The sequence below is a fragment of the Erinaceus europaeus genome, chromosome 3 (genome assembly GCF_950295315.1).
Source record: "Erinaceus europaeus chromosome 3, mEriEur2.1, whole genome shotgun sequence".
Classification (NCBI taxonomy): Eukaryota; Metazoa; Chordata; class Mammalia; order Eulipotyphla; family Erinaceidae; genus Erinaceus; species Erinaceus europaeus.
The window spans coordinates 107455450-107481091 of NC_080164.1; the positions used below are offsets into that span (position 1 = coordinate 107455450).

The following is a 25642-nucleotide window of genomic DNA, read 5'->3' on the forward strand; positions in this document are numbered from 1 at the left end:
CGGGTGGGAGGGATAGGTCACATCTTTTGGTGGTGGGAATGGTGTTTATGTACACTCCTAGTAAAATGTAGTCATATATATCACTAGTTAATTAATACGAAAGGGGGAAAATTAATTGTATGTCTCGAAGTTTTTCAAAACACAAACTGAATCTTTTCTCAATATATGCAGTGTAATTGATATGTAGACTCTCTCAAAAGCCTAGACCAAGTAGATCAGAAGAAACCAATAGCACAGCTATATACAAGATACTGGGTACTGTACAGAAAACCCTAACAAAAGGACTTTTCAAAGTTAAACCAATTACCAAATAATATGATGATAACATTAACTATCGATTGTCTTTTTGACCCCTAAGACAGCAGGAACCTCACATCTCCACTACAGAACCTCTACTTCCCCCAGTCCTGGAACCATTGGATAGGGCCTACTTTCCTGTATGCCTCTCCCAATCCATATCAAATAATATTGCATCTGCCGATCACAACCTAACCAACACAACGATTGCCACCTCAACATGCTTCACTTCAGACTGTGTCCAGAGACTTCATGTGTGGAATGACAACCCTTCAGCTTCATTACTCAGGTGAGACCTTTCCTTTCATAGTATACTCTAATTCCATCTTAGGTCGTTCACTTTCTAACAAAGTCCCAAAACCTAGATATACACCAGTTTCTGTGAGAGAGAGCATATGTTCACACATATCCGTAAACTACTGCAAAATATATACCTGAAAGCAGAAGTACACTAGAGTTTGCAGTGAGTATCCCCCTAACACTTCCTCTCCACTATTCCAAGCTTTGGGTCCATGATTGCTCAACAACTTGTTTGGCTTTGTATGTGAACTCTCTTTTCAGTCACCAGGTTCCAGATGTCATCAGGATGCCAGTCAGGCTTTCCTGGATTGAAGACCCCACCAATGTGTCCTGGAGCTCTGCTTCCCCAGAGACCCACCCTACTAGGGAAAGATAGAGGCAGACTGGGAGTATGGACCAACCAGTCAATGACCATGTTCAGCGGGGAAGCAATTACAGAAGCCAGACCTTCTACCTTCTGCAACCCACAATGTCCCTGGGTCCATGCTCCCAGACGGATAGAGAATGGGAAAGCTAGCAGGGGAGGGGGTGGGATATGGAGAATGGGTGGTGGGAATTGTGTGGAATTGTACCCCTCCTACCCTATGGTTTTGTTAATTAATACTTTCTTAAATAAAAAATAATAAACAAACAAACAAAAAACAAACAAACAAATAAATAAATAAATAAAAGATATAGTTCCAGGAGAGGGATTGCAGGGTCATTAGGTAGGTCCATTTCTAGCCTTCTGATAGTTCTTAAGACTGCTCTCCACAGCGTCTGGACCAATTTACATTCCCACTAGCAGTGCAGGAGGGTTTCTTGGCCCCCATAATGGAAATGGGACGTCTAAAGGGGTCATTAAATTGAAATGAGACTATTAGAATGGTCTCTAACCCAACATCCATGCTATCTTTACAAGAAGAGGACACTGGGACATGGGCAGACTGCAGTGATGCCCACCTTGCACAAAGAGGCAGCCAGAGGGCTGTAAGCACCAGAAGGCAACACCACACACCCTATGATCTTCACACTCCAGTCTTCGAACTCTGAGCAAATCAAGTGCTGTGGCTCTGGCCATCCAGTCTCAAACATATGGATATAAGACCACATATAACACACACACACACACACACACACACACACACACACACACACACACACACACACCTGAAGCTTAGAGAATAAATTTCCTTCTTTATATTAGTAATATAACCCTCAGTACAGATATGTACAGAAAATTAGACCTCTCCAGGACCTTTCCCTTACTGCAGAGCAGCAATGGTAGAGACTACTCTACTCTCTGAAGGAAAACTGGGTTAACATACTCTGCCACTGGAGGAAGACTGGTCCTGAAATGAAGTGCAGCCTAGAATGTTCCCAACTATGAGAATGGATTGCGAGATCAGACTGACAGGGACTCAGAGGTTACATAGGTTCCTGTGCTAAATATGAATATAAATGGACCCTATGTTAGATCCATGTGGTTTACAGTTAATGGTTTTTATATACTTTCCTCATATTTAGGAGCTATTCTCTGCCCTGATCCATCTTTCTAGGCCTATTTTAAATTCTGACACCATTTTCCCAGACAATACTTTTAGTCCACTTGCATGGTAGCTATCTAGCTCAGGTAAAACTTAAGTCATGATCCACATGAAGATCCCTAGTTTCATCTACTCTATTACTATCTTTGGGTTCCTGTTTATTGAACAATTTGCTTTATATATTACCACTTTCCAGCCACCAAGTTGCAGATGCTAACATGATGCCATTCTGACCTTCCTGGCCAGAAGACCACACCAATATGTCCTAGAACCATACCTCTCCAGAGCCCTACCCCAATAAGGAAAGATAGAAAAGGTCAGGGGTATGGATCCATTTGCCAATACCCATGTTCAGCAGAGAAGCAATTACAGAAGTCAGAACTCCCACCTTCTGCACCTCATAAAGAATTTTGTTCCATACTCCCAGAGGGATAAAGAATAGGGAAGCTTCCAATGGAGGGGATGGGACACAGAACTCTAGTGGTGGGAACTGTATGGGATTGTACCTCTGTTACCTTACAGTCTTGTTAATCATTATTAAATCATTAATCACTAATGCCATATGATGGCATACCAGGCTGAGTGCACACATTACAATGTGCAAGGACCCATGTTCAAGTCCCTGGTCCTCACCTGCAGGAAGGAAGCCTTACAAGTGATAAAGCAGTACTGCAGGTGTTTCTCTCTAGCTCCCTTTCCCTCTTGGTTTCTGTCTCTATTCAATGGAAAAATAAATAAATAAAACAATTTTTAAAACTTTAAAGAAGCAATCATAAAAAAGAAAAGAAAATGAAGCCCTTTATCTAAAATCAATGGAAAAAACCCCCAAACAATAAAACAAGAGAAACAAGGCCATTTGCTGAAGGTTTCAAAGTAGACCCCATGCAAGCATGAGCTTGAATGTACTAGCCTCTGGAGCTGGTGACATCAAAGCCAGTAAGTCTTAGTGGCTTTATGAGTAATCCCCAGATGACATGGCTCCTTTGTCAAGGTGCTTTGTCAATACAATGCTGATGCGTGGTGAGTTGGCAAGGTGAGAAGTAAAATGATTTTTTCCCTTTTTCCCTTTCTATCTTTCTTTCCCTCTCTATAGGTCTATATAGATATCTACACCTATCCATCTACATGTAGAGTTCAGGTTCCATAATTAATAATGCCTTCAGACAAGAGCAGACAATCTTTTTAAAATGCCTCAAGAATGGCCCAGGAACATTTATCCTTTTTTTCCTTCTATCGTATGCTTCTTACTTCACAGCACAAGAGAGTGAATACCCAAATCAGTCAAGACCTGAAAAGATTGCACATTTCACTGATTCAAAGATCCCTCTCTATATATTTTTACATTTAAAATCCTGAATGGTTGCATCTTAAAATCATTAACAATTTATCACTTTTATAGCTATGTTTTCCTATCTATACTGAGACTTGAGTTAGTCTATATTTTAGAGGTGACTGAGTGATTGAATTCACAATTGAAGTTATACTTTACCTCCTAGACAAGGTCACCTAAGAAACTTCCTGTGAAGAATTAAAGGAGCATAAGGAAAGCCAGCCAGAACAGTGTTTCTTTTTCAAAGTTACAGTGCAGAAAAGGAGGAAAAGAACGAAAGCAGGGGTTTGCCATGTATACAACCTAGTTTTAGACCCAGCCTCCTGAAAGGGGCTTTGCTCTTTTTCAGCCTCCCACTGAAAGGAGCTTTGCTGCTGTCTCCCCCATATTTCAATTTAAAAATAATTGTTTATTTATTTAATTTATTTGTTTGTTTATTTTTGCCTCCAGAATTATTGCTGGGGCTTAGTGTCAGCACTATGAATCTACTGCTCCTGGTGGCCGTTTCATTTTTTTTCTTTTCCTATTATATTGGATAGACAGAGAGAAACTGAGAAAGGAGGGGGAGAGAGAGAGAGGGAGAAGGACAAAGAGACATCTGCAGATTTACTTCCTCACTTGAGAAGCATCCCCTCTACAGGTAGGGAACTGGGGTCTTGAACCCGGATACTTGCACTTAGTATTAAGTGTGTTTAACTGGGTGAACCACAGCCCAGCCCCCATATTTATTTTATTTATTTACTTTACCAGAGGCCTGCTCAGCTCTGGCTAATGGTGATGCCAGGGACTGAACTTAGGATCTCAAAGCCTCAGGCATGAAAGTTGTTTGCAGAACCATATGCTGTCTCCTCAGCCCATTTCCATCTGGATCTCTCTAACTTTCTCTCTGAAAAATTCAACCTAGAGCAATGAAGACGAGAGAGACAGAGAGAGACACAGAGAGAGAGAAGGACACACGCAGGGCAAGTAGAGTTTATTTTAAACACTCCAGAGTTTTGCCAAAAAAAGAAGAGACTTCACAAATAATTCTTAGATGACTTCATACACACACACCACAAAAGGAAAAACCAACCCTGTCAGAGAGTCCATTGGGTCCTGTGCTGTGTCCACATGGGGACCAGCCTCCCACCACACAGTCATACCTCACACATACTCTGGGCAGGATGGCAGCCTCTGAGATGAGGTTTGAAGCTTCACAGCCCTGCTCAGATGTAGGACTGCTAGCACAGGCCATAGTGAGAACTATGATGGAGGAGAGTTGGGCAGACACCCTGTGAAGGACTCAGCAGATGCTTTCCTTACTGACCTGATCTCTCAGGTTGGGAAATGAATAAGCAAGTAATGGTCCTTGAAGGTTGCTTGTTTCCACACAGGAACCCCAGAGTTTTGAAAGACTATGGACTTGTAACCCCATCAAGTCTGGCCATCTTTAGCTCCCTCCCATAATTTAAATCTCTGTTAGAGATCAAACTGTCATCTTTGATGTCACAAGAACTACTGCCCAGATCTCATTAGAAAGAGCTGGACCATATCGTTCTTAACAAGTCAAATGGGAACGGAGATATTCTCTTTGATGAGCACAAAAAGGACAGATAAATCTCAAGCACTCTTTCTTTTAAATGACACAATAAAAATGAAAGTCTTTCCACCAAAGGGCTGTCAGAAAAGAAGAGAAGTTTGGTATCTAACAAACCACCATTAGCAGCATTCTTGTTATATAGTTTGGCTAGAGCCCACTAAATCAAAGACTGGGCAAAAAACAAACAAACAAACAAAACCCAAAACCCTATTCAGTTACTGGCACCCAAGTACCTATGAAGTAAATCCAGAACTCAACCATCCTAAGTATCTCGTAAACTCAATCAATGTTTTATAGGCAGGCTTTCCCCACCTCACCCCCTTGCTGGAGGTGAGTTTTGCCTGTTGCTTTTATTTAATCAGGCAGGGAAAATCAGTCAGAACAGGAGGAAAACGTTTTGTGTGCTGATCTCAATTATCATAGATGTTACAAAATTGTAAAAATAAACCACCCTACATTTCCATACATGAAAGCCTTTAATCTTTCTGTGTTATTGTTGATAATTACATTACATCTTTATGGGAATGAGGACTATCATAAAACAACTTTTATTTCATCATAAAGAAGATTACAAAGCATACTGATAGAGAAGGCGATATAGATAGAGGGTAGTTCCAGAGTATAAGAACACAGGGGGTTGGAAAATTTTAGTTGACTGTGTGCTTGTGAAATAAAGGCAGATGCATGATTGTGATGGCAACAGAGTGTCACCTATTAGCAATATCAAACTCTCCACAGCGTGAGGAGGTGACCCAGCCCTGCCTCCCAGATTAATTGGGAAAGTGAAGTGTGTGATAAAGATTAAGCAGCAAGAAGGCTGCCTAGGACAGTTTGCTGGGTCAGTGTTTGCTCTTAGGATTAACATCACTGTTAGCTCTAAGTATTAATAGGAGCCTGAATGCTTTCTCAGCTGTGTTTGAACACCCAGCCTCACCTGATCCAAGGCACACACAGCATTAAAGTTACCCTCTTTGGAAACTTCATCTCACTAACACTGCTCTTACAGATACAATTTTGTTTTTCTTTCTATTTTATTGGACAGAGAAAAATTGAGTGGGGTAGGGGAAATGAGAGAGAGACCTGCAGTCCTACTTTATCACTCATGAAGCTTGCCCCCTGCAGGTGGGGAGTGGGGGCTTGAACCTGGGTCCTTGCACACTGTAATGTGTGTACTCAACCAGGTGCACTACCACCTGCCCCACAAGATGCAATTTAGTTGTTTTAATGATAGAGATATATACAGAGAGAGAAAGAGAGAGATCTCAAGAGTAAAACACTGCTAGGCTCTTAGGGTGGTGGTGGGGATTGAAACTGGGACCTTAGAGCCTCAGCTATGAAAGTCATTTGCAGAATCAGTATGCTGCCTCCTCAGTCCCACAACTCTTTTCTTTTTCTTTTTAAATCGTTCCAAGTTGGACTGCACACTCTATGGTGAATTATCTGTTTCATGTGCTAATCTTGATCTTGTGTAGCTAAGCGGTTAAGAGATCTGTTATGGTTTTACAATCTTGTAACATATTATTAACCACAAATAAAAAATGAAAAAGAAAGAGATAAAGAAAAAAAGAAAGGGAGAGAGGGGGAAAGAGAGAAAAAAGAAAGGAAAGTAGGGGGTAAGAGAAGTGGGGAAGATGGATGGATGAAAGAAAGAGAACTCCTTCAAGGACCAGCTGCTTAGTACTCAGCTTCTCCCCTTTCCCAGTTCCCAACCCAGAGGCTCTTAGGGGAGCAGAAGCCAGGCAGTACCCACCTGCTAAAAGCTGAGAACACTGTGAAGGGACCAATGAGGTTCCAGCTGCCAGGAAACTTCCTCTTTGACCAGGGAGTCAAGAGAAGTTCTGAGCTCCATTACTCCTGATGGCATTTCCATTGTAGGATTTTTTTTTAATGTTTTATTTTTAACAAAGCCAATTTCTGGTTGCTGGTGAGCCCCCACCCCCACCCCCAGTACAAGTCCTGTGTGCTACTGCTGAGCTCTGTCCCCTGCCCTACCTGTGAAGAGGAATTCTAAAGAATTCCCTGGGTAGTGTGGGAATCCCCTTCTTAATTGGTGCTGAGAAGAAACTCGGAGCTTTTTACATGAACACTCATGTATTTACTTGTTTGTTTTTATTTACTTGTTTATTTTAGGAGACCACAATTTCAGTGCTCCCAGGCCAACTTTTTCATTTAGAAAGAGACAGAGATAGAGACTACTGTACACAAACTTCCTCCCTTATGATGCTGGGGCTCATACCAGGGTTGCACACATAGCAAGGCACATACCCCACATCTTGAGCTTGCTTGCTAACCCCCACTTTCCTTTTATTTCTTTTTTTTTTATCTCCAGGATTATTGCTGGGGTTTGGTGCTGGCACTAAGAATCCCACTGTTCCTGGCAGCCTTTTTACCATTTTATTGGACAGGACAAAGAGAAATTGAGAGAGGAGGGGGAGATAGAGAGGGAAAGAAGTGGAGGAGGGAGGGAGAGAGAGAGAGAGACAGAGAGACAGAGAGAGAGAGAGAGAGAAAGGCCTGCAGCCCTGCTTCACTGCTTATGTAGTGATTCCCCATGCTGGTGGGGAGCAGGGGCTCAAACCTGGATCCTTGCACAGGTCCTTGCACTTAGTATTATGTGCATTTTACCTGATGTGCCACTGTCTAGTCCCACCCTCAATTTCTATTCTCTCTTTGAAGAGAGAAGAGAGAAAGAGAAGCAGAAGAGAGGCACCACAACACAGCTTCTGTCTTCATAGAGCTCCCTGAGTGCAGTCCACAGCACTCCCCTGGGTGCAGGGGTTCTAACCCAGGGCACTCACTCTACTGGGTAAGGGATTCCCTTGCCCCGAAATATTATTTCTTAGGAAAGTGCACTAAGTGACCATGTTTAGAATTTCTTTCTAGAGTTATTCATAACTAACTATATCAAAGCTCCCCTTAAAAAATTTTTTTAAGAGACAGTGTCCTTGGGGCCAGGATCTTCACACAAATGGCAAAAACAGCACACTATTCAAGTGAGCTATTTTGAGGATCCTAAATCTCTCATTTTTGAATGATAGTTCTCAACCTGGAATTCAAAATAAGATTACAAAGGGGGCAGGGGCAGATAGTATAATGGTTATGCAAATAGACTCATGCCTAAGGCTTCAAAGTCCCAGGTTCAATCCCCAGTACCACTACCACTATCAACCAGAGCAGTGCTCTGGGGAAATGAGAGAGAGAGAGGGAGAGGGAGAGGGAGAGGGAGAGGGAGAGGGAGAGGGAGAGGGAGAGGGAGAGGGAGAGGGAGAGGGAGAGGGAGAGAGAGAGAGAGAAAGAGAAATGAAAGGAAAGAGAAGAGAGGAGAGGAGAGGGGAGGGGAGGGGAGGGGAGGGGAGGGGAGGGGAGGGGAAGGGAAGGGAAGGGAAGGGAAGGGAAGGGAAGGGAAGGGAAGGGAAGGGAAGGGAAGGGAAGGGAAGGGAAGGGAAGGGAAGAGAAGAGAAGAGAAGAGAAGAGAAGAGAAGAGAAGAGAAGAGAAGAGAAGAGAAGAGAAGAGAAGAGAAGAGAAGAGAAGAGAAGAGAAGTTATAAGGATTACAATCCTGGACACACATGGATCCAGGTTCAAGCTCCTGCTCCCCACCTGCAAGGAGAACACTTCCCGAGAGGTGAAGAGGGCCTGCAGGTGTCTTTCTTTCTTTCCCTCTGTCTTCCTATCCTCTCTCAATTTCTTTCTGTCCTATCTAATAAAAAATAAAAATAATAAAAAGAGAAAAAATGGCTGCCAGAAGCAGTAGATTCTAGTGCCAGCAACAAACTCCAGCGACTGAAGACAATATATATGACAATGGGAGTTGGGCAGTGGTGCACCAGGTTAAGTGCACATAATTCTAAGTTCAGTATTCCAGGCTCAAGCCCCTGACTCCCCACCTGCAGGGGAGAAACTTCACAAGTGTTAAGACTTGTCTGCAGGTGTCTCTATTTCTTTCTTCCTCTCTATTTCCCACTCCCCTCTCTATTTCTCTCTGTCCTATCCAATAAAATGGAATAAAAACATGGCCACCAGGAGCAGTGGATTCATAGCACAGGCATATAGCCTCAGCAATAACCCTAGAGGGAAAAAAAAAAAGATTATGACCCTATGTCTATCCTCCTGAAATCAGAGCTTTTGAATCTCAAAATAAAGCATTTGAAATGGAACATCTTCCCTTCCTTTCACTTAGTACTTACTTCTTTGCTAAACCAAGTGATTAATTTAATCACTGTGGTTAAACCACATAGTGATTTGCAGCTCTGATCTGTAAGTTCCTAATCCATTCAAAGTTTATGATGTTTATGATGTAGACTAAGTATGTAAGACAGGTTCAGTTCTTGCTGCTAAAAAAAAAACCAGTACTATGTAGTTGGGTTCAGGCTTGCTCCAGAACTTTCTGTGAGCTGTGGGAACTGCTCCCAGATCTCTTTCCTCTGGAAATGATATGACTTACTCCAAACCCCCACTTGAGACCAAGTGGCACTGTAAAACAATGAATCAACCTGGCAGACATCTGGAATGACTTTTCCTTCTCTAACTCTAGATTTGATAGTTTCATAAGTCCTAACATTCATACTTTCATTTTCAGGGGAGACCCGCAAGAGAAAAACAGACATTTTTATATTGTTATATTTCTAAACAAGAGACAGGTACCCTTCTCCTCACAAAACACAGAGAAAAAGAGGAGGGGGGACAGGTAGTGATGCACCTGGTTAAGCACACACATTCCAATGCACAAGTTCAAGTCCCTGGTCCCCACCTGCAGGAGGAAAGCTTCACGAGTGGTGAAGCAGGGTTGCAGGTATCTCTCTGATATCTCTGTTATCTTTGGATAACAGAATGCTCATATTTTGTAGAAATCTGGTAAAGTTTCAAAATATAGGAGCTGTTTGGGGACCTAGATTTAAGCACCAGTTCCCACCTGCAAGGAGGAGAAATTCATGAGCTGTGAAGCAGTGCTGTGGGTGTCTCTAGCTTCTCTGTCTCTCTTTGCTTCACTATTCCTCTGTCTCTCACCCTTTATCAGAAAAAAGAAAGAAGATGCCCAATAGTAGTGGGTGGAGATACAATGCAGTCATCGAACCCCAATAAAAAAAAAACCCTGGTGACAAAATAAATAATGATTAATAAAAATAAAGCTTCAAAGATGTCCTCTCAGTTGATGCAAAATGCAATTCTAGATTGAGCCTCTGAAGCTCCTGAGATGAAGACTCAAGCAAACCCTATCAGTGGACTGGGGGGGGGGGTCTGTCTGTTGAGTTGGACACACTGTGTGGGGGACAGGACAGTGGTAGAGGCAGACCTGGAGAGGGGGTGGCTCCCCATGTTACTTACTGTACAGAACATCAATGCTTGATTGAGGAAAAAAACTACTAGTTTCAGGATAGACTACAATAAGCCCTATGCAAATGATGTATCCTGGATGGGCCAATCACTGCTGGCAAACTATGCTGACCAGTAGCAGAAGGGGAAGGCCAGTTTAAGGCCGCCCACAGAGTGTGACCTGGGGCGCCAGTCTGCAGAGCCCAGTAGGGCTGTGCATCACCTGCTGTCCACCCTGCAGGTGAAGCTTATCTCGTCTGACTAAGGGCTCTGCTGTGACTTATCCCTGTTGCTTTAGTGACAGACTGCCCTGGGGAGGCTCCTGGGGCTTCTGCAAGAGCTAGGATGACCCATCAGTCCAGTTGAACCTGCTCCCCCAGCCCCTGGGCCCCAACACTGCACACGATAGGTAGCAGCCAGAGGAGCCCAGCTGGCGCTCAGGGCCACTGAGACACCTGCTACACTGAGGTCATCGTGAAGAAGGCTAGAGCCCGACCAGCCAGACCCCTCAGCCTCCCTGGGCAGAAGGCATCTGAAAGTCCTGGTGCATGCCAAGACCCAGGCAGCACCACCAGGGATCCAGTCTGGGGTCAGAGGTCTGGTTGATTGGACTTTTTAGTAAAAAGAGGAAAGTCTGAATTAAAAAGAAGGCCTTCTACCCTAGCAGTTCCCTAACAAGGTATTCAGTATTCTCTCTGCAAGAGTAGGATACCTAGTTTCTGGTGAGTTTTAGCAGCACAACCATATTTTCAAAAACACAAAACAAGCAAGACTATTTATCTGCATGTCTGTACTCTTTCCTAGGCACACAAGTCCTAAGGTTATTTTCCTCTTGTTCTCCTCCTCCTCCTTCTCCTAATGAAAAGTATTGATGAGAGACAGAAAGAGAACCAAAGTACCAGTCTGGAACATGCAATGCTGCAGACTGAACTCAGGATCTCATTCTTGAGAATCCCACACTTCACCCACTGTGCCACCTCCCAGGCCTACCAACATTTCTTAACACCTGCCAGTACACGAAGCTATATATATTCAGAGGCTAAAATTGAGCCCATACTGGCATGCCACAAAGTGACAGCAACAGTTCAGCCCGTCTGAAGGTGACTTCTGAACATAGCATCAGTGCTATGTCTCTAGTCTGAAAAGGAGATGCTTTACCCATGATTATTTGTAGCTGACAGCAAACCCCACTCATCAACATTAGAAACAGTTTCACTTAATTTACTGCTCATGGAGATTTGTATATTTTGAAGACTAAGAATAAATGAAGAATTGCTAGGCAGTGAGACAGCTGGCAGGCTGCACATGCAAGGACCCAAGACTACATGCAAGGACTACATGCAAGGACCCAGGTTCAAACCCATGGTGTGTGTGTGGGAGCTACATAACTGGTGAAGCAATGCTGCAAATGCCTCTCTTCTTCCCTATCTCTCTACCTTCTCAATTTTTCTTTCTCTGTCCAAACTATATAAATACATAAAGTAGTTTTTAAAAAGTAAAAGACTAACTCTACTCAGCATCATAAGCCATTAATATTAAGAATCTCTAAGAATCTTATAATATCTCAACAAAAGCTGGATCTATTCATAGTACTTCTTACTAATTCCCAGTTATTTCTAAATATTGACCAACAAATGTCATAGACAGAAAAGTTATTGAAGGGGGCCGGTGGCAGTGCACATGCTACCATGCACAAGGAAGCAGGTTCAAACCCTTGGTCCCCACCTGCAGGGGGTAGCTTCTTAGTGGCTAAGTAGTGCTTCAGGTGACTCTTTTGGTCCTTCCCTATCTCCCCTCTCTTCCCTCTTAATTTCTTTGTATCTATTCATAACAAAATAAGTAAAGAAAAATAGAATAAAGACAAGTTCTTGAATATCATTTACTTCTTCATCAAAGGCACACATATCAGAGATTTTCCTGTTTTATGGGCCACACAGCCCTAAAATTTCTGAGAATTCCAGTTCTTTCATGTGTCTTCAAACAGCTGTTAAAATAAAATTATTCAGCCTCCCTTTAAATTCTTTCTTGCCACAACATAAAAGTATGTGCCAAAGTCCACAAGATGAAGAGAAATCCGTTTATCAGCACCGGTGGTGTGTGCAAGACTAAGGCCAAGCTCAAGCTACTTGCGTCTTCTCAGAAGCAGCCATGGGCTCTCTGTGCATGGATCTGTGGTGGCTGCCAGGGGGCTATGTGGCTAGAAGTGGCCTGCAAACTAAGTAGCCACAATCCAAGATCAGTGTGGGAAGACTGCATCCTAGGAAACCTTTGGGGCACAGTGGTCAGAACACCAGCTAGAAATGGACAAGTGATTTTGGAAACACAAAGCAGGAGAAGCAGTGCAGTGTCTGTGAAGCACTCACCATGCCAACATTTGTCTGCTCAATTCTAATTTTATTTGTTTTAGATCAAGACAAAAGTGCAGGGAGAGGGAGAGGGAGAGGGAGAGGGAGAGGGAGAGGGAGAGGGAGAGGGAGAGGGAGAGGGAGAGGGAGAGGGAGAGGGAGAGGGAGAGGGAGAGGGAGAGGCAGCTCATAGAGCTCCAAAGCTTCCTTTCATGCACTGGGAACTGTGCTTAAACCTGGGTTAAATTCACGGAAAAACAGCACTGCACACAAATAAGCTATTTTGCTTGTACTGCCTCCATTTTAAGTCCACTGGAAGGCCCCCATACAATAGCCACAAACTAGGGTGGGGAAGTTAGCCTAGTAGTTATGCAAATAGACTGTCATGTCTGAGGCTCCTAGGTCCCATTCAATCTCCAGCACCACAATAAACCAGAGCTGAGTAGAGCTATGGCAAAAAAAAAAAAAAAGTCATAAACTATACTATAATATAATTATATCAGTCTTATTTTCCTGCTGAAAAATACAGAGCATATTTCAGAGTGGCACACCTGGTTAAGCACACACACATTATAGTGCACAAGGACCCAGGTTGAAGCCCCTGGGCCCCACATGCAGGGGAAAAGCTTCACAAGTAGTGAAGCAAGGATCCAGGTGTTTCTCTGTTTCTCTCCCTCCCTCTCTATCTTCCCCTTCTCTCTCAATTTCTCCCTGTCTCTATTCAACAATAAATAAAAAATTTTTAAATAAAGAAAAATACAGGCAGTGGTGCACCTGGTTAAGCACACATATCACCATGTGCAAGGACCTGGGTTCCAGCTTCTGTTTCCCACCTGCAGGGGGAATCTTCATGAGCAGTGAAGAGGTCTGCAGGTGTCTGTCTTTCTCTACCCCCCCCTTAATTTCTCTCTGTCCTGTCAAATAAAAAAAATAGAATAAAACATGGAAAAATGGCTATAGGGAATAGATACATAGTACAAGCACAGAGCCCCAGCAAAATCCTGGAGGCAAAAAAATAAATGAGAAGGAAGGAGGGAAGCAAGAAAGAAAAGAAGAGAAAAGAATAGAAAAGAAAAGGAAAGGAAAAAGGAAAATACAGAGCAATTCACTGGGAAAAAGGCACCACTGAAAAAGGAACATTTCCAACTCTCAACAGTATCACAGACCAAAAAAAAAAAAAAAAAAAAAAAAAAAGGTCCTAGTAACCCCTGTAACTTTAGAATACTGTAAAGCAGTATTAAATCACAAGTAAGAAGAGACAACCCAACAAACAAAAACTAAGGTCAGCGAAATAGCTCCCTTGGATAATGTGCTGCTCTGCTGTGAGTGTGACACAGGTTTGAGCTCAGCCCCCAGTGCACTGAAGGAAGTTTCTGGGGTCTCCTTCCTGTTTTCTCTCTTCTATCTTAAAAAAAAATATATATATATATATATATATATATATATATATATAAATATTTTTCTGAGGAGGCAGAATAATGGTTCTGCAAATAGGCTTATATGCCTAAGGCTCTGAACTCTCAGGTTCAATCCCTGAGCATTACCATAAACCAGAACAGAGCAGAGCTCTGGTAAAAAATGATAATAATAATAACAAGAATAAATATTTATAACAATAATAATAACTATTATTATTAGACAAGGGAAATTGCTCCATGACAGAGCACATAATTTGTAAGTTTGAGACCCCAGGCTAGCAGCCTGCAGCCTCCCTCTACCTCTCTCTGATTATCTCCTTCACACATATATAAATGAAATTTAATTTTAGAAAAGTAATACAATTCTTACTCTCTTGTGCATGTTAATAATGTTAACTTTCAATATTACTTTTATCTTTTTGAATGCCTAAGTAAATTCTACAAGTAAATGGGGGGAGTGGCTGGGGAGAGATCATAATGGTGATGCAAAATGACATTCATGCCAGAGGCATCAAAGGTTGCAGATTCAATCCCCAACACCACCATAAGCCAGAGCTGAGCAGAGCCCCCAGTTAAAGATAAGAAAGATGAGATGAAATTGGAAGATGTTTCTTTTACTTTAACATTTTGAACTACTAAAAGATCACACTCTCAAAGTATGTAAACAGCAATATTTAAAATGTGATCTCTTCTAAGAGAAAACACTAGTTCTATAACTAAAATACAGAATAAACCTAGAGAAGAAATCTAGGTGAACACAAGATATTTCTCCAAACAAACAAAAAAAATAATAATGAAACGTGGTTTCATTACACAACCTCAAATTCAGATACGGCATCTGATGTTCTACCTTTGAGAATCCTCTTCTAAGCAGTCCAGAAATATTTACAGCATTCTTGTATTTATTCTTATAATATTTGTATTTTCTTATAATTTTTTTCTGCACAAAAGAACTCACCACTCCCAGCAGTCATTCCCACCTCCTCCCCCCTTCTCCCCCTTTCTTTAAATTGATAAGACAGAAAGAAATTGAGAAAGATGGGGGAGAGGGAGAGAGACAACTGAAGACCTACCTCACCACCCCCTGCTCATGAAGCATTGCTCCTGCAGGTGGGGACTGGGGCTTGAACCTGAGTCACTGTGCACAGTAACAAGTGGTGTGCTCTCAACAGGGTGTTCCACTATCTCAATCCCTATAGTTCAATGCAAATATACTCTTAAAATATACTGATTGTTTTGTGGTATGCTTATTAATGTAACTATTATAATAGTTTAATTATCTCAAAAATTTAGATCACTCTTCTGTAAAGAACAAGAGAGGGAGGTGGATGGTTTTGTCTGTGTTTCCTCTTTATAAATAAAAATTTTTTAAAAAGGGAAAGAAAAATAACTATATTGACTATTTCCTGTTCAAGTCACTGTGTGTTTTCCCTTCTTTGACTGAACCCTAATTTCCAAACTAGATAAAGAAAATATTAAATTATAAACATGAATTTAAAAAGAAAGATCAGAAGCAGAGAAATCAGTTTGAAACCTTTTGTCAAAATTGTGTGACAATTTTGATGAAGGCCCAGACAAAGCATATGAACCTAAGATGAATTTGTGGAATGGATTCTGGAAACCAACAAAGAAAACACAAAGAGCTCTGCAGCCTATTCAACCTGTACAAAGAGAAGGAGCAAGTTCAGTGTCCAGTGGCCTTCGGACAGCTAATGACTGTGATAAAGGCTGACCTGGGTAGTAATCGAAATTAACTGACAACCCAAAACTAAATGAACTAGCAATCCCAAAGTCTCACTCTGAGAAAGCCAGTGTCTCTTAAATACAGCACAGCAAACTATTTTAATTCACTAAGCTCTGGCAAAGCATCAGACATTTTTATCTTCAGGGTTTATGACATGTAGAATAACAACAACAACGCTATGAGTGGAGCCGGGTGGTGGCACACCTGGTTGAGGACACTTGTTTCGATGCACAAGGACCCAGGTTCAAGTCCCTGTACCCCACCCGCAGGGGGAAAGCTTTGTGAGTGGTGAAGCAGGACTGCAGGTGTCTCTATGTTTCTCTCCCTCTCTATCATCTAATGTTTTCTGGATGTCTCTATCAAATAAATAAAGATAATACAAATTTTTTAAATGCCATGAGCAAGATTGCACAAGTCGGACTCCACAGAAATGAGGAAAAAAAACCCAGACCCCATGTCTGATTGTATCTCAAATAGCTCTTGTTTTGTAACCTCATAAAAATAATCCCCCAAAATACATAGTATCCTTGGCTTAGTTCCTGAAGGAAAAAAAAAAGAAAAGAAAAGAAAAAGGAGGAGTAGTGTCAGATTAATGTGTAATAGTATCTGATGCAAAAACAAACAATTCAAGTCTAGCACTGACCACAGAAAACACTATTGGAATGTGCTGGGTACTTTCATGAGAGTCTCCTTCCTTCAGTGTGACAAAGGTATCCTAAAATGATCTGGGTTTTTAAATGTGTCAAATAAAATGAAGATTTTTCTCGAGGTAACATCTTACATTATGCTATGGAAATCGGAAATGTAACTACAAACACAAATCTTTGTATAAGAGAGAAGGAGATCTCCATCTGTGTGCTAATATGCCACCTGGTCCTGATTACATCAAGAAGTAAATAAGAAAGCTACTTCGGGCTGCTGGGAGTGGTGCACCTGGTTGAGCTCACATGTTATGATGCTCAAGCACTCGGGTTTGAGCCCGCAGTCCCCACCTGCAGGGGGAGAGCTTTACAAATGATGAAGCAGGGCTGCCAGTGTCTCTCTGTGCCTCTCCCTTTCTAGCCCCCCGTCCTCTCTATTTCTATGTTTTAAAAATGTCTTTAATGGGGGATTAATGGTTTACAGTCAACGGTAAAATACAATAGTGTGTACATGCATAACATTTCCACATAACAATACAACCCCCACTAGGTTCTCATAAGCCATCATGTTCCAGGACCTGAACCCTCCTCCTCCCCTAGAGTCTTTTACTTTGGTGCAACACACCAACTCGAGTCTGCTTAGAGTTTTCCCTTCTAATCTTGCATTTCAACTTCAACCTATGAGTGAGATCATCCCATATTCATCCTTTTGTTTCTGATTTATCTCACTTAACATGAAATCTTTGAGCTCCAACCAAGATGAGGTAAAGAAGGTGAATTCACCATGAACCTGAGACTTTGGAGCCTCAGGAGTAAGAGTCTCTTTGCATAACCATTATGCCATCTACCTCTGTTCACATTTCTCAGTTTTCCACATAACAGTTCAATGCCCCCCTTAGGTCCTCCTCTGCCATCATATTCCAGAACCTGAACCCCACGCCCACCCCACCCTAGAGTCCTTTACTTTGGTGCAATACACCAGACCCAGTCTAAGTTCTGTTTTGTGTTTACTGTTGAACATTTTTTTCTTTTTTTGTAATTGGATTTGTTTCACTGAAGGTGCCTTTAAAATTTAGGTGGGAGTATGGATTGACCTGTCAATGCCATGTTCAATGGAGAAGCAATTACAGAAGCCAGACAGTCTACCTTCTATGCCCCATAATGACCCTGGATTCATTCTCCCAGAGGGATAAATAATAAGAAAGCTATCAGGGGAAAGGAGGGGATACGGAGTTCTGTGGGTGGGAATTCTGTGGAGTTGTACCTCTCTTATTCTATGGTTTTTGTCAGTGTTTCCTTTTTATAAATAAAAATTAAAAAAAATTAGATGGAAAGAATTCTGTCAATATTTTCCTCTAAGTATTTGATAGTTTCTGGTCTAACATCCAAGGGGTATTGAAATTTTCTACTATTACTGTGTTGCTGCTAATATATTCTCTAGCTCTTTTAATAGATGTTTGTTGTATTTAGATGACCTCTCATTGGATGCAGGGATGCTAATAATCCTTAAGACCTCTTGGTTGAATGATCCTTTGAGCACTAGGAATGTCCATCCATATCTTTTTAAATTATATTTGTTTTAAAGTCTATTGTGTCAGATTGAGAATAGCTGTTACTGTCCTTTTTTTGTCATTAATTAAATTCCATCCTTCCACTTTGCGTCTGTGTTTGTCATGTTGAGTTAAGTGGGTTTCCTACAGACACCATATTGTTAGATTGTGTTTTCTGATCCACCTTCCTACTCTATGTCTTTGAATAGATGAATTCAGACCATTGACATTTATTGATATTATAGAATGAAAATATTTTTTATTATATGTATTTATTTTCCCATTTGTTGCCCTTGTTCTTTTTATTGTTGCTGTTGTTATTGATGTTGTCATTGTGGGATAGGACAGAGAGAAACCGAGAGAGGAGGGGAAGACAGAGAAGGAGAGAGAAAGACAGACACCTGCAGACCTGCTTCACCGCTTGTGAAGTGACTCCCCTGCAGGTGGGGAGCTGGGGGCTTGAACAGGGATCCTAACTGGTCCTTGCACTTTGCGCCATGTGCGCTTAACCTGCTGTGCTACCACCCAATTCCCTAGAATGAAGATATTTAATGTCATTATTGTAGATTTTTAGAGTGTTCTTATATATGGCATGTTTATGGTGACCTGATTGTTTATAGGAGAATTTTCAGAACTTCTTTCAGGGCAGGCTTGGTGATAGTTGATTCCTTCATCTGTTGCTTGTCTGAGAAGGTTTTGATGCTGAGTAACAGTCCAACAGGATACATTAGTCTTAGATGAAAGCCTTTCTCATCAAGCACTCAATATATATCTTGCAATTCTCTTCTGGCCTGTAGTGTTTGTGTAGACAAACCTGCTGCTAATCTTATGAGTTTTCCTCTGTAAGTGACTCTTTTGTTTTTCTCTTGTAGCCTTCAGGATCCTTTCTTTATCCTTATTCCTTTCCATTCTAAGTATGATGTGTCTTGGTGTCCTTAAGTCTTGGTTGATTCTGTTTGGGACCCTCTGAGCATCTTAAACCTTTATGTCTTTGATGCTGTCTAGACTAGAGAAGTTTTCAGCTATTATGTCCTGAAGAATGTTTTCTTCTCCTCCCTCTCTTTCTTCCTCTGGTAGGCCTATAATGCATATATTATTTCTTCTGAAGTCATCCCATAGGTCTCTGTTGTTGTTTTCAGTATCTCTTAATCTCTTTTTGAGATCTCTTACTTTCTTTCTTAGTTTTCTCTAGTTCATCCTCAATCTTGCTATTTTTGTTTTCTGCCTCACTTATTCTATTCTCTCTCCCCTCTATTTTCTGTAGCTCAGCTATTTTGTCACCCTGTTCCAGTACTGTATTATCTTGTTCAGCAAGTTGTGCTCTTAGCTTAGCTATTTCAGCTTTTAGTTCTCTAAATAACTCCATATAGTTAGTGTTTTCTTTCAGAGTCTCATTTGCTGTTTCCCCATTTCAGATTATGTTATTTTCAGACTCTTTCATCACTCCTGTGACTAATACCTCAATTAGTGTCTGGATCTTGTCCTCAAAACCCTTTGGGGAGGGAGGGCTTTTATCTGAACTTTCATCCTGGTTCATTTCTCCAATGTTTCTCCTTGGTTTAACCATTGTATGTGATGTGTTATGAGGTCCCTCTCAGTACTATTCAATTCACTAATCCCACTTGCCTGGGTTACTTGTGTCTAAGTAAAGTACATAGGGAGTTCACAGTTATGGAGTCTTGTCTTGTGTTCTCAGGTGGTCTTCTTTGTTATTCTTTTTTAATATTTATCTATTAATTTTTGTTGCTCTTGTTTTTTTATTGTTGTAGTTATTATTGTTGTTGTTACTGATGTCATCATTGTTGGATAGGACAGAGAGAAACTGAGAGAGGAGGGGAAGACAGGGAGGGGTAGAGAAAGATAGACACCTGCAGACCTGCTTCACCACCTGTGAAGCGACTACCCTGCAGGTGGGGAGTCGGGGACTCAAACTGGAATCCTTATGCCTGTCCTTGTGCTTAACCAGCTGCACTACAACCAGACTCCCTTCTTTGTTGCTACTCTGCTGGTTATTGATGGCCAGCAGGTGGTGGTATTGTCATCTCTAGGCTTCTAGTTTGTATGATTCAAGGCTAGTGGGGTGGGGTGGGTGGTGGTTGCTTTGGGCTGTCTTGGGGTCACAAGTGCTCTGTTTTATATTGTGACCTTGCCTTAAATTCAGAAGGCTAAAGCCCCCTTGAGTCAAAGACTGAGAGATTCAAAGCCCCTTTCTCTTTTCTTCCGGCACTCAGAACAACCTTCACTGTTTGTTGCACTTAAAGCAAAATCGCCAAAATGGAGTAGCTCAGTGTGGTGCTGCCCAGAGCTCTGATTTGACTTTGCTGTTCTTCAGCCCGCACTTCCTTTTGCCCCAACCACACTGGAGCACCCACCTGAGGCTGCAGGTCTTTCAGCTGTAGATTATGACCTCAGTTGGATCTCTTGTTGTATTTATTTGTTGTTTTAGGATGAGAGGCAATTCAATCCCAGTTATACCCTGACCATGCCTCCCTCCTTTCCATTTCTAACTGTCTCTATCCAATAAATAAATAAATAGAGATAATGAAAAAATAATTAGAAAAGAAAACTACTTTTTTGTATCAGCTATTAGCTAGCTATCTAGGTGAACTCTTTCATCAGCTTGAATTTGATTAACTCAAACAAAATATCACTCAGTTTACCTAGGAAAATTGTCAGATGTGTCAAGCCCACATTCAGATTTTCAGTGATTGAGGTTTGATGACAACCTACTAACACTATAGCACTGTTTTATCAAGTATTATCTGGAGGCCATGTTGGTGGAGATCAGGGGTCTGAGTTCAAAGTCCCAGTTCTCATCTACAGGGGGGATACTTCAGGACCCCTGAAGTGGTATTATAGTTGTATCTGTTTCTTTTTCCCTCTCTGTCTCCCACATCTCTCTCAGTCTCTGTCAACAAAAGAAAGGGGGTGGTGGATTTATCATGTAGTCACTGAGCCCTAGCAATAATCCTGGTAGCAGCAAAAACTAATAATTAAAAATTAAAAGAATTTTTATCTGTGTACTGGGTAGATTGTACAGTGGCAGAGCATCAGACTTGCAAGCCAGAGGCTCCAAAGATACCAATTTCAATCCCTAGCACAACTATGTGCCAGAGCTAAACAGTGCCCTATTTTACTTTTCTCACTCAGTCATTTCTCTCTCTCTCTCTCTCAAATCAGTCAGTCACAAAAGAAAAAGAAGACCTCTTATTTATATGTTGAGAAGTTATTCTCCTGGTTCTGACTCCTGGAGATGACTTCTTCATTACAGAAGCTAGAAAATAAATTCTAGACCACAGGGGGAAAAGTGTTGGGAATCTGAATTTTTATAGTTATAGCTCTTTTTAAAAAAATAATTTCATTTATTTTAATGATAGAGAGTATACCTATCTCAGCTCTGGCTGACAGTGGTGCTGGGGACTGAACCTGGGACTTCAGAGCCTCACACAGAATCTTTTGAAGAACCATGATGATGTCTCCCCAGCCCTAGTTACAGCTCTAATGAGCTATCACACAGAATTTCCCTAAGCATCTGTAGTTTTAGGTATCTAATTCCATCCCCAGTTTCCTGAATGCTTTTCTGAAAGATGGTAGACCCGATTTTAGGATGTGCTTAAGTCTTGTTCACCAGATGAAATCACAACCTATAGAGGGCATCATATTTCTGTATTTACCCTTCTGCTATGACTAGTAGGGAGATAAACAGAGAAATGTTGACATAGTCAGTCTTCAACACAAGACAGTAGAGCCTTCGGGTAGCTGGGAAGGCAGAGGGGAAGTTTCTGTTCAGGAAGAGGTTACAGAGTCCAAGACAAAGCCATAGCCACATGAGCAGGTGCAGAGAAGATACATTCAAGACAAGAAGGGAAGACAGAAAGGCAGTGACTAAAACCGCTGAGAATGGTGTCACAGAGTGAGAAACGTGCCGTAAATAGGCAGTTGAACAAGAGAGGAATGCCAGCACACTATGTAGAATGAAGAGAGAAAAATAAATGTGTCAGCAAGGAGACTGAGAAACCGAAGAGCCAACTAGAGAACATTCCAGGGCTGTAAGAGGAAATGCAGAAAGGGAGGTGACAAGAAAAGAACAGAAGCCAAGAACTAGATGAGGCTGAAGGTGCCTACAAGTCACAGGGTGTAACCCTCTCACTGGGGGTTATCAAAGGAAGAGTGGACAGAGCAGAAGGAGGAGGAGGAGGAGGAGGAGGAAGGTGGAGGAGAAGGAGGAAGAAGGAGAGGAGAGGAGAGGAGAGGAGAGGAGAGGAGAGGAGAGGAGAGGAGAGGAGAAGAGAGGAGAGGAGAGGAGAGGAGAGGAGAGGAGAGGAGAGGAGAGGAGAGGAGAGAATGGAAGAAAAAGAGCCCAACTGAGAAGGGAAGAAGACCAAAGCTGACTGATATCGGGCAGGTGACCTGATGGCTGGGAACACTGGTGTGGATGGAATCAAGCTAAATGGTGTGGGAGTCAAGTGGTGGCACACATGGTTGAGTGCATATGTTAACATGTACAAGGACCCAGGATCAAGCCACTGGTCCCCACCTACAGGGGGGAAGCTTCACAAGCAGTGAAGCAGGGCTGCAGGTGTCTTGCTATGTCTCTCCCTCTCTACCTATACCTCCCCTCTCTGTCTATATCCAATAATAATTTTTAAAAAATAAACAAAAAACTAAAGACCTCACCAATGTGTCCTAGAACCAGACCTCCCCAGAGCCCTGCCTGACTAGGGAAAGATAGAAACTGACTGGGGTATGGATCGACTTACCAATGTCTATGTCCATCAGAGAACCAATTATAGAAGCCAGACCTTCCACCTTCTGCACCCTATAAAGATCTTTGGTCCATCTTCCCAGAGGGACAAGGAATAGGGAATCTGCCAATGGAGGGGATGGGATGCGGAATTCTGGTGGTGGGAATTGTATGGAATTGTACCCCCCGTATCCTGTGGTCTTGTTGATCATAATTAAAGAAATAAAAAACTAATCGAGGGAGAGAGAGGCAAGGGTAAAGGGAAGAAGAGAGGGAGAAGGAGAGGGAAGGGGAAAGGAGAGAGGGAGACAGGATGGTATCCAGAGCAGTGTCTACCTGGATTTGTGCTGAAAGGCAAATCCAAGCTTAGCTCAGAATATAGTCAGTCATGCTTTCAGTCTTTAAACTGCAGTTCTAGGTGTATAAACAAGACTAACATGGCTCAAAGCAGTCTGGTAAAGCTGAGCAGGACTCCATGCTTATTCTCCCACATATCTGAAGATCTTGGAATGTCTTGCCAACACCATGTTCAGAGATAAGAAAATTCCTTTCCACTACACACCTGTGTAGGCAAAAAGCAAAGCAGCTGCAAACACACCTGTTCATGAGGTTTTCTTTGGGAAATGAGCACTGAAAATACTCACTGAAGGTGGTAACGCAAATTAATCCTTGATTTCTGTTTGGCTATTATGCCATTTGACAACACCTCCTTCCTTTTCCTCTTCCTCTTCTTCTCTTCCCCCTCCTTTTTTTTTTTTAATCTGAGGTCAGTTCTGGATAATGGTGGTGGTGCAGGGGGTGGGGGTCGAGGTTTGAACCTGGCATGAAAGTCTAATTTGCATAACCATTATGCTATGCACCCATGCCACTTCCTCATCTTGCACTTATGTTTTGTTTTGTTCTCATTTGATCAGGGAAACAATGGTTTAGAGAACAGCTATTGACACAGAGCTACAGTCTACCTTTTACAATATTTTTATTTATTTATTTTTATTTATTTATATATTATTGGATAGAGACAGAGAGAAATTGAGAGGGGAGGAAGAGATAGAGAAATATGTGCAGTCCTGCTTCACCACTTGCGAAGCTTTCCCTCTGCGGGTGGGGACCAGGGGCTGGAACCTGGGTCCTTACATATTGTATGTAATGTGAGTGCTTAGCCAGGTGTGCCACTGCCTGGCCCCCAAGGCTACAGTCTCTCACTTCCTTGTGACAATTGGCTGCACACCACTCCTACCACCCACACCAGTCCCGTTTCACCATCCTGTGCTGGACACCCAACACCCTCCTCCTGCCGACTCAATTTTTTTTAAAAAACTTTTTTTAATTTTACTTATTTATTCTGGATAGAGACAGAGAGACTTTAAGAAGGGAGGAGGATATAGAGGGAAAGAGACAGACACCTGCAGACCTGCTTCACCGCCTGTGAAGCGACTCCCCTACAGGTGGGGAGCCGGGGGCTTGAACCAGGATCCTTATGCCTGCCCTTGCACTTTGTGCCACGTGCACTTAAACCACTGCGCTACCACCCAACTCCCTGACCCAATCTTTCGTTTGGCAGCAATACACCCTGCCTTTCTGATTTTTCTTATTTTGCATGATTCCTTCAAATTCCATCCAAGATACAGAAAAGGGAATTTTTAAAAATAATTCCTTACAGCTGCAACATATTCCCTTGTATATAGAGACCACAACTTCCTCAGCAAACTCTGACATTGGGCATCTAGGTTATTCTCAGTTTTGGCCTATTGCAAATCGTGCAGCTATGAACATGGGTATGTACAGATAGCTCTCTTTGGACATATGTTTGTGTCTTCATTGCACAGCTGGATAGAAGAGCAACCGCCAGATCCAAGAGAACCCTTACTTCTCCTGGTTTTGATTTGTTTGTTTCTTTTGTTTTGCCTCCAGAGTTATCACTGGGGCTGGGGTTGAGGTGAGTGCTGGCACTGAGTCCATTGCTTCTGGTGGCTATTTTTTCTCATTGTATTGCATAGGACAGAGAGAAGTTGAGAGGGGAGGAGAAGACAGAGAAGGAAAGAGAAAGATAGACACCTGTAGACCTGCTTCACCACTTGTGAAGAGAATCCCCTGCAGGTGGGGAGCCCTGGGCTCAAATTGGGATCCTTGGGTAGGTCTTTGCACTTTGTCCTATGTGCACTTGACATGCTGCATTACTGCCCACCCCTCACTTCTCATGTTCTGAGGAATTTCCAGTCTGTTTTATTTGCCTTCCTGACTTGACAAATGCTCTCCAAGCCCCCGGAGGAGCCCAAATGATGTGACCCAGCTAGACAAATGTGAATGTCACCCAGATAACTTAGCATATTAGATCAGTTTAAGATCACTTCGCCTTAGAGCATCAGTGAGGCTGGTGGTGCTGGTGGTAAACATGCCTTGGTGGAGAACACCTACCGGAGAAGCACTGCCAGGATCCACTGAGGATTTACACAGCCTGCACCTCCTTTCAGACACAGTCACAGGCTCAGCTGCTCTGAAGCCTAGTGGGAAAAGATCAAGAAAAAATACTGTGAGGAAGGACGTAAGTTGGTACAGGGAGTGGTGTACTTACCACTGGGAGATGAGAAATGGTACCCATGTGTCCACTCAGTCCTGTAAATCATGACTCACAGCCCCTCCCATAAAATGACTTACACAAAATTCTTCAATGTGAGGGGCTGGGCAGTGGCACACCTGGTTGAGTGTACATGTTACAATGCACAAGGACTCAGGTTCAAGCCCCCAGGACCCACCTGCAGGGGGAAAGCTTCACAAGTGGTAAAGCAGGGGTGCATGCATCTCTCTCTGTCTCTCCCTTTCTATCTCTCCCTTCCACGCTTGATTTCTGGCTGTCT

At 42.3% G+C, this 25642-nt stretch overlaps 1 protein-coding gene across 2 annotated transcripts in view; it reads right to left on the minus strand.

Annotated features, from left to right (window-relative positions):
• The window catches only part of BMPR1B (bone morphogenetic protein receptor type 1B), a 248716-nt gene extending 223422 nt beyond the window's left edge, over positions 1-25294 (minus strand). The window contains exon 1 of one of the 2 annotated variants that reach the window (XM_060187723.1): positions 25203-25294. The gene's annotated coding sequence lies outside the window, so the exon portion shown is untranslated. The remainder of the gene's footprint in view (positions 1-25202) is intronic. The other variant, XM_007524540.3, reaches the window with a different exon arrangement.
• Between the last annotated feature and the right edge of the window lie 348 nt (positions 25295-25642).